This window comes from Nannospalax galili, unplaced genomic scaffold (genome assembly GCF_000622305.1).
Source record: "Nannospalax galili isolate Female #2095 unplaced genomic scaffold, S.galili_v1.0 scaffold809, whole genome shotgun sequence".
Classification (NCBI taxonomy): Eukaryota; Metazoa; Chordata; class Mammalia; order Rodentia; family Spalacidae; genus Nannospalax; species Nannospalax galili.
Window position 1 is genome coordinate 2,195,705 of NW_008360015.1, and position 16,830 is coordinate 2,212,534.

The window sequence follows — 16,830 nt, forward strand, 5'->3', positions numbered from 1 at the left end:
CCCTTATTGTACAAAAATAGAAACAAGCACAGAGAAATGTGACAAAGATTCCCCCAGTCCCCAGAAAGGGGTGGGAACTGTACCTTATTACTTAAAGGCATGAATGTCAACAAATTAAGTTAATTTGGGGTTTACTTGCATCTGATTTGTGTGAGAGGAGGGATGTGATCTAATTGCTAGCTGCTCCCTCTGCCTGCGGAACATATTTTTAAAGATAGATCTTTCCCATCTAGTTTCATTCCTTTTGCCCGATACCCATCATGGGAGGCTAGTAGACAAATACACTCCACTCTCTTCTCCATCCCTCTAATCTCCATCACCCCTCCATCCACCTGGGATTGCTATAGCTGAATGGAACTTAGTCTCTGAAATAGCGTTTAAGGTATCACTTTGAGGACCAGCAAGATAGCTCAGCAGGTAAAGGCGCTTGCTGCCAATCCCAGTGACCTCAGATCAAGCTCCATGCCCCACATGGTGGAAGGAGAGAACTGACTTCTGGAAATTGTTTTCTAACCTTTACATGTGTGTTGTACTGTGGCACGTGCATCTACAGACATACACACACACCTACACACACATGCATGTACACACACAGGTAAATAAATGTAATAATTTTTTTCAAGATTTCAATTTTTTTCTTCCCAAGAGCTATATTTTAGAAAATGTAGTTTTATCATTTATAAGCAACTATTAGTAATACTTTTTCATTTTCCTTTTTCCTCCTCTGTCCATAGACTATTCAGCAAATGTTTATTAGGAACCCTTCTGTATACAAGGCAATACACTATTGTCTAAGGAATCCCTAAAAATCCATGATGAAGCTGGGAGTGGTGGCACACACCCTTAACTCTAACATGCGGGAGGCAGAGGCAGAGGCGGGTAGATTTCTGTGAGACTGAAGCCAGCCTGGTGTATACAGTGAGTTCTAGGCCAGCTGGGGCTACAGGTAGATCCTGTCTCAAAAAGGAAACAAAGAGGGACTGGAGAGATGGCTCAGTGGTTAAGAGCAATAACTGCTCTTACAGAGGACCCGGGTTTAGTTCCCAGCTACCACATGGTGGCTAACAACTGGCTGTGACTCCAATTCCAGGGGATCTGACACCCTCTTCTGACCTCCAGGGGTATTGTACACATGTGACACACTTACATACATGCAGGCAACACATTCATACGCATTAAATATAAATAAAATACTTTTATTTTTTGGTATTTTTGAGACAGGGTCTCCCTGTAGCCCCCACTGGCCTGGAACTCACTATGCAAACCAGGCTGGCCTTGAACTCGCAGAGATCTGCCTGCCTCTGCCTCCCGAGTGCTGGGATTAAAGGCATGCACTACCAGGCCCGGCTCCATAAAATACTTTTTTTTTTTTAAAGCAAATGTATGTGGTGTGCCAAGGTATAAGTCAGAGGACAACTTATAGGAGTTGGTTCTTCCTCCTACCATGTGGGCTCCAGGGATTAAATCAGGTCCTCAAGCTTGGTGTCAGGCACTTTACCCACCAAGCCATCTCTCTACCCCCCCCCCCACATTTTTGTTGCTTCATTTTTTTATTGTTTTGTTTTTGACTTTTTTTTTGTTGACAGGGTCTCATGTGACCCAGGCTGGCCTTGAACTCTCTCTATGTAATGGAGGATGACCTTGAACTCCTGATCCTCCTGCCTCTACCTCCACAGTGCTGGGATTACAGGACTATACCATGCTATTTGGTCAAGTTATGCTTTTTTTAAAAAGTTCTGAGCAGCTCTGAGTCTGTAAGTCACATTTATTTCTCCTCTGAGTTTTCATCTTACATTGTCACTTAGAAATCTCCTCATTTTAGACACCATAATCTGCTCAGGCAGCAAAGTCTGGAAGGCCTTAACTCAGTACAAGACCAGGGCCACCATGTCTTTAACGAGGGAGGGTCTCAGATGAAATGGGACACAGTTCTACCGTGTTTATTTGTAACTCAGGCTAGGCTGGAACTCTGTGTGTGTGTGTGTGTCTGTGTCCCCCCAATATGGAGGCCAGAGGTTGAATTCAGGTGGTTTCCTCAGTTTCTCTCCAACTCACCGAACCCGGATTTCATTGATTGGCTAAGCTTGAGTGGCCTGTGAGACCCAGGGAGCCTCCTGTGTCTGCCCCTCCATCTCTGGTATTCTAGACACATGCATGCTGTTGTACCTGTGGGTGCTGGGGATCTGAACTCAGGTTCTCATGCTTGCACACTGCTAGTATACACAAAATCGTAATCACACACCACACAAAGACTTTCCTAAAAAAAATCTTCTGGGGCTGGAGATGGCTCAATGGTTAAGAGCACTGGCTGTTCTTACAGAGGATCTGGGTTTGGTTCCCAGCACCCAAATGGCAGCTAACAACTGTCCATAAACTCCAGTTCCAGGGGGATCTGACACCCTCTTCTAATCTCTGTGGACATTGCACCACACAGGTGCACTTACATACACATAGGAAATATACTCATACACATAAAATAAAAATAATAAACAAGAAAGAAAGAAAGAAAGAAAGAAAGAAAGAAAGAAAAAGAAAAAGAAAGAGAAAGAGACCTGAGAAACAGCGCAGTGGTTAAGCATGCGTGTACTGTTGTTGCAGAGTACCTGAGTTCAGTTCCCAGCACCATGTTGGATAGCTCACAACCACCTGTAACTCCAGTTCCTGGGGAACCTGATGCCCTCTTCTGGTCTCCATAGGCACCTTCACACATGTGCACATACCCACACACAGACACATGAATACACATAATTAAAAATAAAATGAATCTTTTTAAAGAGGAAAGAAAGGAAGGAAGGAAAGGAAAAAAGGAAGGAAGGAAGTTTGACTGTTAATTGTAACATGCCATAGTACTTTGGGATGAATATTTGATAAGGCTAGACTTCAGAGAAGGCTGACCTTCCAAAGAGGGTGGGGCTGGGTTTTACTAGGAATGTTTTATGGAACCCACTGGAATAACACATCCCCTGAGGGATTTCTGCTCCCAGAATGCAATCCTTCACAGAATAATTTTTGTTGAAGTGGGAGGAGGTGGGAGGGTCAGGACTGACACCAACGATGGATGACTTAGGGAAATTATGAACCTGCGAATTATCTAGAATATGATACTTGGGACCAGCACTGGGCTTTTTTTCAAAAGGGACTTTCCTGGATGTTCAGAAGAAGAAGTTGCAGCTAGGCATGGTGGCACAAATCAGCACTCGGGAGATGGAGGCAGGAGAGTTGCACATTCTAGGCCGGCCTGGGGTACATGAAGCCTGCCTCAAAAAATGAGGAATGAGGAAAAAAGGAAGGAAAAGAGAGAAAGAAGAGAGGGGAGGAGGAAGAGAGACAAAAAGGAAGAGAAGAAGGGAAGGGGGAGGGAGGGGGAGGGAGGGGAAGGGAGGGGAGGGGAGGGAAGGGAAGGGAAGGGAAGGGAAGGGAAGGGAAGGGAAGGGAAGGGAAGGGAGAAAGAATTAAAGCTAGAGATGTTGACACACACCTATAATCCTGGTGCTTGGTAGGAGGCAGGATCAGAGGTCATTCTTGGCTTCATAGAGTTTGAGGTCATCCTGGGCTACATGAGACCTTGTCTCAAAAAAAAAAAAAGAGAATGAAGAAGAGAAGACAAAGGAGGGAGAGAAGAGGGGGAAGGAAAGAGGAGGGGTGAGGAAGAGGAACATGGGGAAGAAGAGGGAAGAGGAGGAGGAGGAGAGAAGAGGAGAGGGAGGAGGAGGAAGAGAAAGGTTTGATACTTTCATCCTAAACCACTCAGAATAGAAGAGCCATAGGATTCGGTAGTACCCATACATCAGAAAACCAGACTGTGGCCATTTACAAAGAGAAGGCTTGCTTCTGTAGTATTCCAGTGTCACTGGGGTGTTGGGGTCAGCATGTTCCTTGGAAATTCTAGAGAAGTCCTATAAACCTCTAGGCTTCATTCTTCCTTTGGTTCCTGTTGGTTTTTTGTTTCGGGTGCTGGGGACAGCCAGGTGTGGTGGCACACGCCTTTGCTCTCAGCACTTGGGCAGAGGCAGGCAGATCTCTGTGAGATCTGGGTCATCCTGGTCTAAGTAGCAAGTTCCAGGCCAGCTGAGGCTACAGGGAGACCCTGTCTCAAAAAACAAATACACACACACACACACACACACACACACATTATATATATATATATATATATATATATATATATATGAACTTAAAGAGGCAGGAGAGTCCCTGAGTAATATAAATATAATTTCCATTTTAGGGGAATGTGATGGTTAATCCGGATTATCAAGTTGACAGAAACTACAATCACCTAAGAGACACTGGGCATGTCTGTGAGGGAGTTGCCAAATTAGTTAATTGAGTTGGGAAGACCCATCCTGAATGTGTGCAGCACCATCCCATGGGTTGGGATCCTGGACTGAATAAAAAGGAGAAAGTGAGCTGCACACCAGCATACATCTCTCTCTGCTTCTTGACTGTGGATGCCATGTGAGCAGCTGCCTCACGCTCCTGCTGCCATGCCTTCCCACCATGATAGACTGTGCCCTTGAACTGTGAGCCACAATAAACCTTTCCCTCCTTAAGTTGCTTTTTTCAGGTATTTTGTCAGAGCAACAAGAAAAGCACTAACACAGGGTGTAACCTGAGACGTGCAGCATCTACAGGACAGTCTAAGTATTCTCTTATTTGCTGCCTTTACATCTCAGATGAGTCCCTTAAATCTCTAACATCCAGGGTTAACATCAACAATACAAGTAGCACTGACAAAGCCACTGTCTAGCTGGGTGTGGCATCAACACCTGTAACCCCAGCACCTCATAGGCTGGCAGGATGATATAGATTTGTATACCAGCCTGGGCTACATAATAAGTTTAAGACCAGCCTAAACTATATAACTCAGTGGAGACCCTGGGATTTATTCCCCGTCATTGCAAGGCCTCAGGTAACCCAGGTTAGCCTCAAGGTCATTATGAAGTTAAGGATGGCTTTGAACTACTGATTTCTTCTGCCTCTACCACCTCCCAAGTGCTGGGATTACAGGTGTGAGCCACCACGCTGGGCTTACTATGCTATTTGTGATGTCGTATATGCATGTGTGCCCATTCCTGTTCTAGTACATGTGAAGGCCAGAGGTCTTCATTAAGTGTCTTCCTCTCTCACTCTCTGCATTTACTTTTGAGACATAGACTCTCTGTGAACTGCTATACTGGCTCTCTCTGCCTGTCCTGACTCCCCAGTGCTGGGGCTTCAGACGAGCTGCCGTGCCTGACTTTTTACATGAGTGCTGGGGATTCAAATTCAGGCCCTCCTGCTTGGGCAATAGGCATTCTACCACCCCTCATGCCCCCAGCTATCTCTCTAGCCCCTCCACTCTTATATCTTTTTTTTTTTTTTTTTGGTCTTTTTGAGATAGGGTCACTCTGTAACCCAGATGGCCGGGAACTCACAGAGATCCAACTGCCTCTGCCTCCCAAGTGCTGGGATTAAAGGTATGTGCCACCATGCTCAGCTATCTTTATTTATCTTATGTGTATGAGTGTTTTGCCTGCATGTATGTGTACCATGTGTGTACAATACCCTTGGAGACCAGAAGATAGTGTCAGGTTCCCTGGAATTGGAATTATGGATGGTTATTAGCTGCCATGTGGGTGCTGGGAACTGATCTTGGGTCCTCTGCAATAACAGCCAGTGCTCTTAACTGCTAAGCCATCTCTCCGTCTCTCCAGCCCCATGCTGTATCTTCATTAATCAGTTTCAGACTATCTTTTGTCTCCTGGTGAAAGATGAGGCATTGCATAACTAAGACTTCCTCCTGTATTCATTGTTAAAGGCTTTCGCTTCTAGTTGTCCTTTTCAAGACCTTGTTTGAAACTGTGTTTCCTCCTCAATCAGTCGGGAATTTTTGGTTCTGTCATGTCAAAGATGCTGGTTCTCACTGCCTGTTCCACTTAGCTGCATCCCACCTTCATGTCCTACCAGTTGAAGTTGAACAATGTCAAGGATAGCAACATTTGCTTGTGTAAGCATCATTGACTTCCCTGCTCTGTTGGTTCTGTGAGCTAATCCTTTTAGAATCAAGATCAGAAGCACGCCATGTTCTGGGTTGCTTCACATATGGACCCTGAGTTCCTGGGTTATTGTTGTTTCTTCCTGCCCCTCCTCCTCCTTTATTCCCCCCCCGTCCCCTCCTTTATTCTTCTTCCTCTTCATTTTTTTAAATATTTTTTTTTATTATTTTTATTTTAGGTGTACGTGTGTATTGCCTGCATGTAGGTAAGTGCACCCGTGTCCTGCAATGCCCGTGGAGAACAGAAGAGGCTGTCAGATCTCCTGGAACTGGAGTTACAGACAGTTGTTAGCCTCCATATGGGTGCTGTGAACCAAACCTGGGTCTTTTGGAAGAACAGCCAGTGCTCTTAACCACTGAGCCATCTCTCCAGCCTCCGTATTCTTTTTCTTAATGAGGCAGTGTCTCCCTATGCAGCTCCAGACTGACCAAAACAAAGCCAAAATTTTTTATTTGTTTATTATTATTACATGTGTATATATGATATGTGTGAGGGTGGGCAAGCAAATACCACAGTGTGTGGGAGTTGTTTCTCTCCTTCTACTTTGTTTTTGAGGCAGGGTCTCTCTTGTTTCTGTCCACTGCTGCACTGGGTACTCCAGGCCAGGTGGCCGAAAAGCTTCTAGGCAATTCTGTCTCTGTCTCCCACCTCACTGTTGGGATTATAGATGTGCCACTCATCTGACTGTTTATGGCAACTCCAGGGATCAAACTCATACACATTCTTTTGGGGCGGGGGGATTGAGACAGAGTCTCCCTGTAGACCCAACCTGCCTGGAACTCACTATGTAGACCAGGCTGGCCTTGAATTCACAGAGATCTGTCTGCCTCTATCTCCCAAGTACTGGGATTAAAAGTGTACACCACCGGGGCTAGAGAGATGTCTCAGAGGTTAAGAACACTGGTAGTTTTTGCAGAAGACCTGGGTTGAAATCCTAGCACCCACATGGCAGCTAACAACAGTCCAAAACTCCAGTTCCAGGGGATCCAACAGCCTCTTCTGTCCTCCACGGGCATTGCACGACATGGGTGCACTTACCTACATGCAGGCAATACATGCATACACATAAAATTTTTTTAAAAACTTTAAAGTGTACACCACCATGCCTGGCCCTTAAGAAATATTTTATTTTTAATTCTATGTATATGGGGGTCGGGGAGAGGTGCACCTGGGTGCAGTTTCATGAAGAGGCCAGAAGAGGGTGTCAGATTCCCTGGAGCTGGAGTTACAAGTGGTTGTGAGATGACTGATGTGGGTGCTGGGAACTGAATGAAGGTCTTCTGCAAGAGCAGCAAACATCCTTCACTCCTGCGACATCTCTTTATCCCTGACAGTTGTAATTCTTGATGAACAAGCAAAATTCTCCCAAGTCCTTAAACAATACTAATGATAGCCAATGCTGATGGAGCATTTTTGATGCAGGGGCTCATGTAACACAGGCTAGACTCAAACTGCTATGTAGCCATGCATGACCTTCTGCCTTCTCCTGCCAAGTATTGGGATTACAAGTGTGCACCACATGCCCGCCCATTCAGACTTCTTGAATTTTTTTTCTGCAGTGCTAGGAGTCAAACATAGGGGCTTCATGAGCATAAAACTACTGATTCACACCTCAGCCACAGATTCCATGTGAGTGCACATGTACGTGTGCATGTATGTGGAGGCCCCAGGTCAACATGAATGTCTTCCTCAATTGCTCTCCACCTTATTTTTTGACGTAGTCTGTCTGGCCAGCGAGCCCCAGAGACTCATCTGTCTCTATCTCCCAAGCTCTGAGATTACAAATGTGTGCTGCCATGACTATATATATTTTTTTGAGACAAGGTCTCACTATGTAGCCCTGGTTGGCCTGGAACTTGCTATGTAGACCAGGGTAGCCTCAAACACACAGAGACCCACATGCCTTTGCCTCCCAAGTGCTGGGATTAAAGGTATGTACCACTGCACCTGGCATGTCTAGCTTTTTATGGGGGTGCCTCACATCAAATTTAGGTCCTCATGTTTGCATGGTAGGCATTTTCCCACTGTTATCTCCCTAATCCCTTTTTCTATTAAAAAATTATTTCTTAGATTTGTATTTTGTGTGTAGAAGTATTTTGCCTGCATGTATGCATGTGTACCATGTGTATGCAATGCCTGTGGAGACCAGAAGATGGTGTCAGATCCACTGAAACTGGAATTACAGATAGTTGTGAGCTGCCACGCAGATGCTGGGAATAGAACCTGTGACCTCTGTTAGAGCAGCCAGTGTTCTTAAACACTGAGCCATCTCTCCAGCCTTAATTATTTTTTAATATTTTATTTTTATTTTATGTGTATAAGTGTATTGCCTGCATGTATGTAAGTGCTCACATGTACAATGCCTGAGGAGGTCAGAAGAGGGTGTTGGTTCCCCTGGGACTGGAGTTATGGAGAGTTGTTAGCCACCATGTGTGTGCTGGGAGCCAAACCTGGGTCCTCTGCATGAGCTGCCAGTACTCTTAACCACTGAGCCATCTCTTCAGCCCCTTAATTATTATTTTTGAACTATGCTTATTTTTATGTAGGGGTGCTCACAAATGCTAAAATACTCATGTGAGGTCAGAGGATAACTTATAGGAGTTGATTCTCTCCTTTCATCTGTGGGTCCTGGGGATCTAACTCAGGTTGTCAGGCTTGGTAGCAAGCACCTCTACTTGCTGAGCCATCTCACCAGCCTTCCTACCCCCCACCCACCAAATACTTTTGAAGCAGTCTTAATATGTGGTTGAGGCTGGTGTATCACAAATCGAAAACCTGCTCTGGCCACAGAGAAAATTCAAGGCCAACCCAGGTACTTTGGAGAGAGTTTGTCTCAAATTATAAAACAAAACAGTATGCATCTCAATGGCAGAACTCTTGTGCCTAGCATGTGCAAGGCCTGAGGTCAATCCTTAGTCTCAAACACATGCACAGACACAGACACAGATGCAGACACACACACACACACACACCTTTTCGGTGTGTATGTATGTATAAACATGTATGTGCATGTGTGTGTGGAGCCAACCTCAAGTATTGTTCTCAGGAGCAATTATTCATTTTTGTTTTGTTTTTTGAAAGAGTCTACCTGTAGCCCCAGCTGGCCTGAAACTCTTGCTGTGTAGATCTGCCTGCCTCTGCCTCTTGGGTGCTAGGATTACAGGAGTGCTCTACCACACCAACTTGGTTTTTTTGTTGGCTTTTTTGAGGCAGAATTTCTCCCTGGGACCTGGGGCTTGCCTCTTCAGCTGGGTTGACTGGCCAGTGAGCCCCAGGAATCCACCTGTCTCCACCTGCTCAGTGTGGGCCTAATAAGCATGTACCATACCTGGCTTCACTTTTTGATTCATGAAAGCAATTCTTTTGATATTTTTTTCTTGTTTTTGGGATGCTAGGGACCCAACCTGGGGAATGACACATTCTACCTCGGACCTACCTCACCTCTGAGATACCTTAAATCTTGAGTGTATTACTGATGAGACTGGAATTTGATTTGCTATTTTATGATTATTGGCATTTTCCCTTCATTTTTTACCTGTGTATGTGGTGCACATGTGTGTATACATGTTTTTGCATGTGTGTGGGGACATGTGTGTGCATGTGTGCTTGTAGAGGCCCAAGGTTAATGTTGGGAATCATCCTGCATCACTTTTTTTTTTTTGAGACAGGGTCTCCCTGTAGCCCCAGCTGTCCTGGAACTCACTAGGTAGAACAGGCTGGTCACAAAGATCTGCCTGCCTCTGCCTCCTGAGTGATGGGATTAAAGGCGTGCGCCACCACACCCAGCATCACTCTTCCACAGTATTCATTGAGGCAATCTCTCTCTCTCAATCAAACCCAGAGCACATTGATGACTAGTCTTGCTAGCCAACTTGCTCTGTGAATCCCCTGTGGGCTGTCACACCCACCTGGCATTTTTATTTAATATTTTTAGTTTTTATGTAGGAGTGTATTGCCTCCATGTATTTTTGTTGTTGTTGTTTTTTGTTTTTGTTTTTTTTCTGGAGCTGAAGACCGAACCCAGGGCCTTGTGCTTGCTAGGCAAGCACTCTATCACTGAACTAAATCCCCAACCCCATTGCCTCCATGTGTGTAAGTGCAGCCCTGTCATGTAATGCCCATGGAAGTTGGAAGAGGGCATCAGATCTCCTGGACCTGGAATTATGGTTGTTAGCTGTCATGTGGGTGCTGGAAACTGAACCCACGTCCTCTGCAAGAGCAGCCAGTGCTCTTAACCACTGAGCCATCTCTCCAGTCCCAGACCTGGCATTAAAAAATTTTTTAATTATGTGCATGAATATTTTGCCTGCATGTATGTAAATGCACCATGTGCATGCAATGCCCACAGAGGTCAGAAGAGGGCATCGGATCCCCGGAACTGGAGTTATGGACAGTTGTTAGCCATTATGTGGATGCTGGGAACCGAACCTGGGTCCTCTGCGAGAGCAGCCAGTACTCTTAACCAGCGAACCATCTCTCCAGCCCTCTGCCTGGCATGTGGGTTTCTGGGGCTCATGTTTGCCTGGTAAGCAGTTTAACCTCTAAGCAGTCTCCCCAACCAATTGTTTTGGTGTTTTGAGGCAGGGTCTCTAGCCTGGGCTTGCTTGGAACTCCTGAGGACGATCTTGAACTCCTGGTTCTTCCACTTCCACCTCCTGGGGGCTGGAATTGCAGGCATGCCTCACAACACCAAATATATGTTGTACTGCAGATCAAACCCAGGTCTTCATGCATGCTAAGCAAGCTCTGTTAACTGAGCCACATCCCCAGCACCAATTATGACAAGACATAAGAAATGAAGTTAGTGGCTTCAGTCTGGGTGTGTTCACAGAGGGTTTGTGTGCTGAAATTTATTCCCCATTGTAAAGTATCCAGAGGGTGAAAATTGAAGCCAACTGTATGGTTAAAGGTGGGACTTTGGAGAAGCGATTGAGGTACAATTTTGTCATAAGGGTGGAGGACCCGTGGTTGATTCCTGGTGACCTCTAAGGAGGAGGCTGGAACACATACAAAGGTCTCTTGCTATAGGATACCCTGTGTCATTTTGAGATCCTGCCAGCAAGATAGAGGTCTATGAACCCCCATAACTGTGAACTAAATAAATCTCTTTATAAAGCTACTCAGCTTCAAGAATTTTGTTATAACAATATAACACTAATTAGCACACTAACTTGTGTGCTCCACAGGTTTCTTGGAAATCAAGAATAAACTTTTTTTGCTGTTTTGTTTTTTGTTTGGTGTTTTTGAGACTGGCTGGAGTCAAACTCACTTTGTCACAAGGGTGTTCTTGAACTCCTGACCCTTCTGTCTCTACCTCCTAAGTGCTGGGATTATAGCAGTGTGCCACCAACTCTGCTGTTCAGATTCAGACATCTTGAATTATTTTATTCCTAAATTCTGTTTTCTTTTATTACTTTCAGTTGGTTTGAGATGGGTCATACTCTTCAGTTTAGCCTGGCTTCAAACTGACCATCCTCCTGTCTCCACAGGGACTTGGATTATAGGCAAATGCTACCAGCTCAAAGAAATACTTTCAGTGTGACATTTGAGCCTCTTATTTTATAGAAGCCTAAAGGAGGAACTAAAAAGAATGACAGATGAAGTAGTTCATGGATAGAGAAAGCTATTTGGAAAAAAAAAAAAGAAGAAGAAGACCCAGAACTGAAATTCAGGGCTCCAAGGCAAGTTAATTTTCCCCGCAATGCCTGGACTATCATGTACTGCCTTACAGAACCTGCTATTATCACCGGACACAGCCACACCATGAAAACAAATGGTAGTTGGTTTTTGAATTGTGCATGGCTAACCAAAAGAATGGCATTTCTTCTCTGCTCTGTGACAGATGTGGGGGTAAACACCAGGTCAGAATTGTCCCAGTTCACTTTTCACACTGTGAGCCAGTCACCCCTTCCTTCCTGTCTTTGTTAGCCTGCCAGTCACCCCAATGGGCTGAGTCCAAGTACACGGGCACCTGGCCAGAGGGTGACTAACGCCACCGCTTCCATGTACCCAGACCACGTATTAAAGGCAAATAGCTCCCTTTTTATAAACCCTGCTAGATTAGTTGGTATCAGTAATTCCAACTACAAATATGCCTTTGTTTAGTAACCCAAGGAGGGAATTGATTGAATGAAAGGATCCTTAGCTTACATCATTTGGACAGAAAGGAGCAATCTTAAGATTTCTAACATTTTTTTTTTTTTCTCGGAGCTGAGGACTGAACCCAGGGCCTTGTGCTTGCTAGGCAAGCGCTCTACCACTGAACTAACCCCTATTTCTAACATTTTTTTTGAGACAGGATCTTATGTAGCACAGGCTGGCTTTAAACTATGTAGCTGAGGACAACCTTAACTTCTCCTTTTTTTGAGACAGGGTCTCCCTGTAGCCACAGCTGGCCTGGAAGTTGCTATGTAGTCCAGTCTGGCCTTGATCTCACAGAGATACACCTACCTCCTGAGTGCTGGGACTAAAGGCATGTGCTACCACACACAGTGACTTTTTAAAGCTCTGATCCTCCTGCCTCCACCTCTAGAGTGCTGGAATTGCAGATGTACACAACTACTGGTTTATATGGTGTGGGGATGGAACCCAGAGCTTGGTGTATGCTAGGCCAGCACTTTACCAAGTGAGCCACACCCCCAAGGCCCTCTCACTAGGGCATTCTAGGCAGGTGCTCTACCACTAAGCCATAACCCAGTCCCTCACTAGGGGATTCTAGGCAGGTGCTCTACCACTGAGTCATGCCCCATCTCCCTGAGGACCTTTCTAATATGAGAGAAAGGGAGGACCACAGACCTGCCATGGAGCCCTTTGCCATGAACACATTAAACACCAAACCAACACAAACCTCCCTTCAAAGGATCAATGCAGGAGAATGCTAAACTTTATAGCCTCAGAGACAGGATCTGGGGTTAATGAAAGAGGAGACTTTAAAGGAGAAATCTGTATAAACAAAATTCCTCAAATTAAGTGGCTGTAAAAATGAAAGGCCTTCTAGAAGAAGTGATAAGAAAAAGTAGAAGAAATTGCCCAAGAAAGGCAAGACAATGAAAATTGGATAAAATGGGACAAGAAAATTAAAGAGTCAATTTCTAGAAGGTTAACAGAAGTTCCAGGAAAGAAAATATTAGATTAAAAAACAATTTATGGGGCTGGAGAGATTGCTCAGTGGTTAAGAACACTGGTGGTTCTTGCAGAAGACCGGGGTTCGAATCCCAGCACCCACACGGCAGCTAACAACTGTCCTTAATTCCAGTTCCAGGGGACCCGACAGCTTCTTCTGTCCTCTGCAGACATTGCATGACATGGGTGCACTTACCCACATGCAGGCAATACATACATACACATATAAAAATTTTAAAAATAAAAAACAATATATTTTCTGTGGAGGCCAGACAACAGCTTGCAGGAGTCAGTTCTCTCCTCTGCTGTATGGGTCTGGTAGCTGAACTCTGGTTGTCAGGCTTATCAGCAAGCGCCTTTACCTGCTGAACCATCTTACCGCCCCTTCCCCAACTTTTAAGTATTTAAAAAAAATTGTTATTTTTATTTAATGTGTATGAATGTATTGCTTGCATGTAGGTAGGTGCACCCATGACATGCAGTGCCCGTGGAGGTCAGCAGAGGGTGTCGGATCCTCTGGAACTGGAGTTACAGACAGTTGTTAGCCACCATATGGGTACTGGGAATCAAACCTGGGTCCTCTGCAAGAGCAGCCAGTGCTCTTAACTGCTGAGCCTTCTCTCCAGCCCCCACTTTTTCAAGAATTGAAGAACATAATTCTAGGCTGCCAAGCCCATGCTTAGATATACATAAGAAGGGTTTCTACATAAGCACCGCGGTATATTTTAAAACACTGCATGAAGGGGACTGGGGAGATGGCTCAGTGGGTTAGACTGCTTGCTCTGCAAATATGAGGACCTGAGTTCAAATCCTTGGCACTCCCATAAAAAGCCCAGCATGACTGCATGTGTCTGTAGCCCTGGCATTGGGGGGCAGAGGCAGACGGATCCTGAGAGCTCACTAACCAGCCAGCCTAGCCCAAATGCAGGCTTCTGACTCACTGAGAGACCCTGTCTCAAGGCAGGAAGACAGAACCATAAGGAGGACACTATGCCCTACTCTGAGCTCCACACGTGCAGGGGTACACATACCTGGACATTCATGTGCATGGAGCATACACACGCCACAAATGTTTTTTGAAAACCATTGCAGGTGACTGAGGATATAGATCAATTGGCAGTGTGTTTACCCAGCATGCACAAAGCCCTGGGTTCCATCCCAGCACTGCATAAACTGGGCATGGTAGTGCATGCCTGTCATCTCAGCACTCAGGAGGCAGAAGCAGGAGGATCAGGAGTTCAAGTTCATCCTCCATTACATAGCGGTTCAAGACTGCCCTGGGCTTATGAGACCTTGTTTCGGGAAAAAAAAAAAAAGAAAGAAAGAAAGAAAGAAAGAAAGAAAGAAAGAAAGAAAGAAAGAAAGAAAGAAAGAAAGAAAGAAAGAAAGAAAAGAAAGAAAGAAAGAAAGAAAGAAGGAGAGAAAGAAATAGATTATAGATTAAAAAAAAAGAAATAGATTTAACTTTGAGACTGGGAACATTTTTCCTTTAAGGTTCAATTTATAACACTGCACCCAGAAAAATGGAAGTGAATCTCAAAGACAAGACAAAACCCAGTTACACTGGAATTATGTGGATTTGGGTTTATTTTAAAGTCTGAATATATCTGAACAGCTTATGGCCTTGTTGAGGTATAGTGTGGATTGCCTGTCATTTACAACAGTCCAAAAATAAAGTGGGCAACAAGATGGTTCAGCAGGTAAAGAGGCTTGCTGCCAAGTCTGATGATCTGAGTTCCTTCTCCTGGCCCCACATGGTAGAAAGAGAGACTCAACACTGCAGGTTGTCCTCTGACCTCCACACACTGTGGAACATGCACACAATCACAATCACAAAGACACACACACACACACACACACACACACACACACACACAATGTACTTTAAATATTTTTTCGAAAAGGAGTCAGGCATGGTGACAAATCCCAGCACTCTGGAGGCAGGCAGATCTCTGTGAGATTGAGGACAGCCTGGTCTACATAGTGAGTTCCAGGACAGCTGGGGCTACAGGGAGACCCTGTCTGAAAAAACAAAAGAAAGCAAAAAAACCCAAGACAGGTCCCATCCCTATTGATTCCCAGAGATATACCTTGCCCTCAAAGACTGGTGCCACCTTAGGTAAAGGGAAGGAACAAGGTATTCCAAGTGTGAAACTATGGACAAGCATAATACCTGGAAAAACAGACTTCAACCCCACATTTGAAGAGATAAAGAAGATAGCTTTATACTGATTAAGGGAATAATCTGTCAAGAGGACATTACAATTTTTTTTTGTCTTTTTGAGACAGGGTCTCCTTGTAGCCCCAGCTGTCCTGGAACTCACTATGTAGACCAGGCTGGCCTCGAACTCACAAAGATCTGCCTGCCTCTGCCTCCCAAGTGCTGGGATTAAAGGCATGTGCTACCATGCCCAGCTTGACATCACAATTTTTAAATATTTGTTTTCTGTGTATATGTGTGCATGCATGCCACAGCATGGGTGTGGAGGACAGAGCACAGCTTTCAGGAGTCAGTTCTTTCCTTCCATGTGAGTTCCAGGGATTGAACTCAGAGCATCAGACTTGGCAGCCTTTACCCACTGAGCCATCTCACTGACCTGAGGACGTTACAAATTTAAACATGTAGCCCCAGATATGGGTGCACCCAATTTCATAAAATAAGTACTATTATATGTAAAGGCAGATTAATACAACACAATAATAGTGGGTGACTTTAGACCCCTACTCTCACCCACAGTCAAATCATCCTGACAGAAACAGTCAAACATTTGAATTCAATGATATCATAGATCAAATGGACCTGACAGATATTTATAGAACATTCCAACCAAACACTGCAGAATATGCATTCTTCTCAGAAGTCCATGGAACTTTCTCTAAATAGACACATACCAAGACAGAAAGCATGTCTTTTTAATTTTTTTTTAATTTTGTGTGTATGAGTATATTGCCTGCATGCATGCAGGTGTACCTGTGTCATGCAATACCTACCGAGGTCAGAAGCAGGCATGGGATTCCCCTGGAAATGGAGTTACAGACGGTTGTTAGCTGCTATGTGGGTGCTGGGAATCAAACCCTGGTCCTCTGCAAGAGCAGCTAGTGCTCTTAACCGCTGAGCCATCTCTCCAGCCCTGACATAGCATTTCTTAACAAATGTAGAAAAATTTAAATAATTTCTTATGTTCTGTCCGACCACAGTGGAACCACACCAGAAATCAACAGCAAGAAAAACTGCAGAACACAAGCAAACTCATGAAGAGAGATTGAACAACACACTATCAAATGAAAATTGGGTCTCTGAAGAAATTGAGAAGGAAATTTAAAATTCTTTGAATCCAATGAAAAGGAAAACACAGCACACCACCTCCAGGGACAATGAAGCATTATTAGGAGGAAAGATTATAGCTACAAGTACCTACCCTGAAACAGAGGGCCAGCCAGGTGGCTCAGCAGGTAAAGGTGCTTGTCACCAAGACTGATGACCTGAGTTCAATCCCTGGTTCCACATGTTGGAAGGTGAGAACTGATTCCTACAAGTAGTTCTCTCTAGCTGGGTGTGGTGGCGCACGCCTTTAATCCCAGAGGCAGAGGCAGAGGCAGGCGGATCTCGGTGAGTTCAAGGCCAGCCTGGTCTACATAGTGAGTTCCAGGACAGCTGGGGCTACAGGGAGAC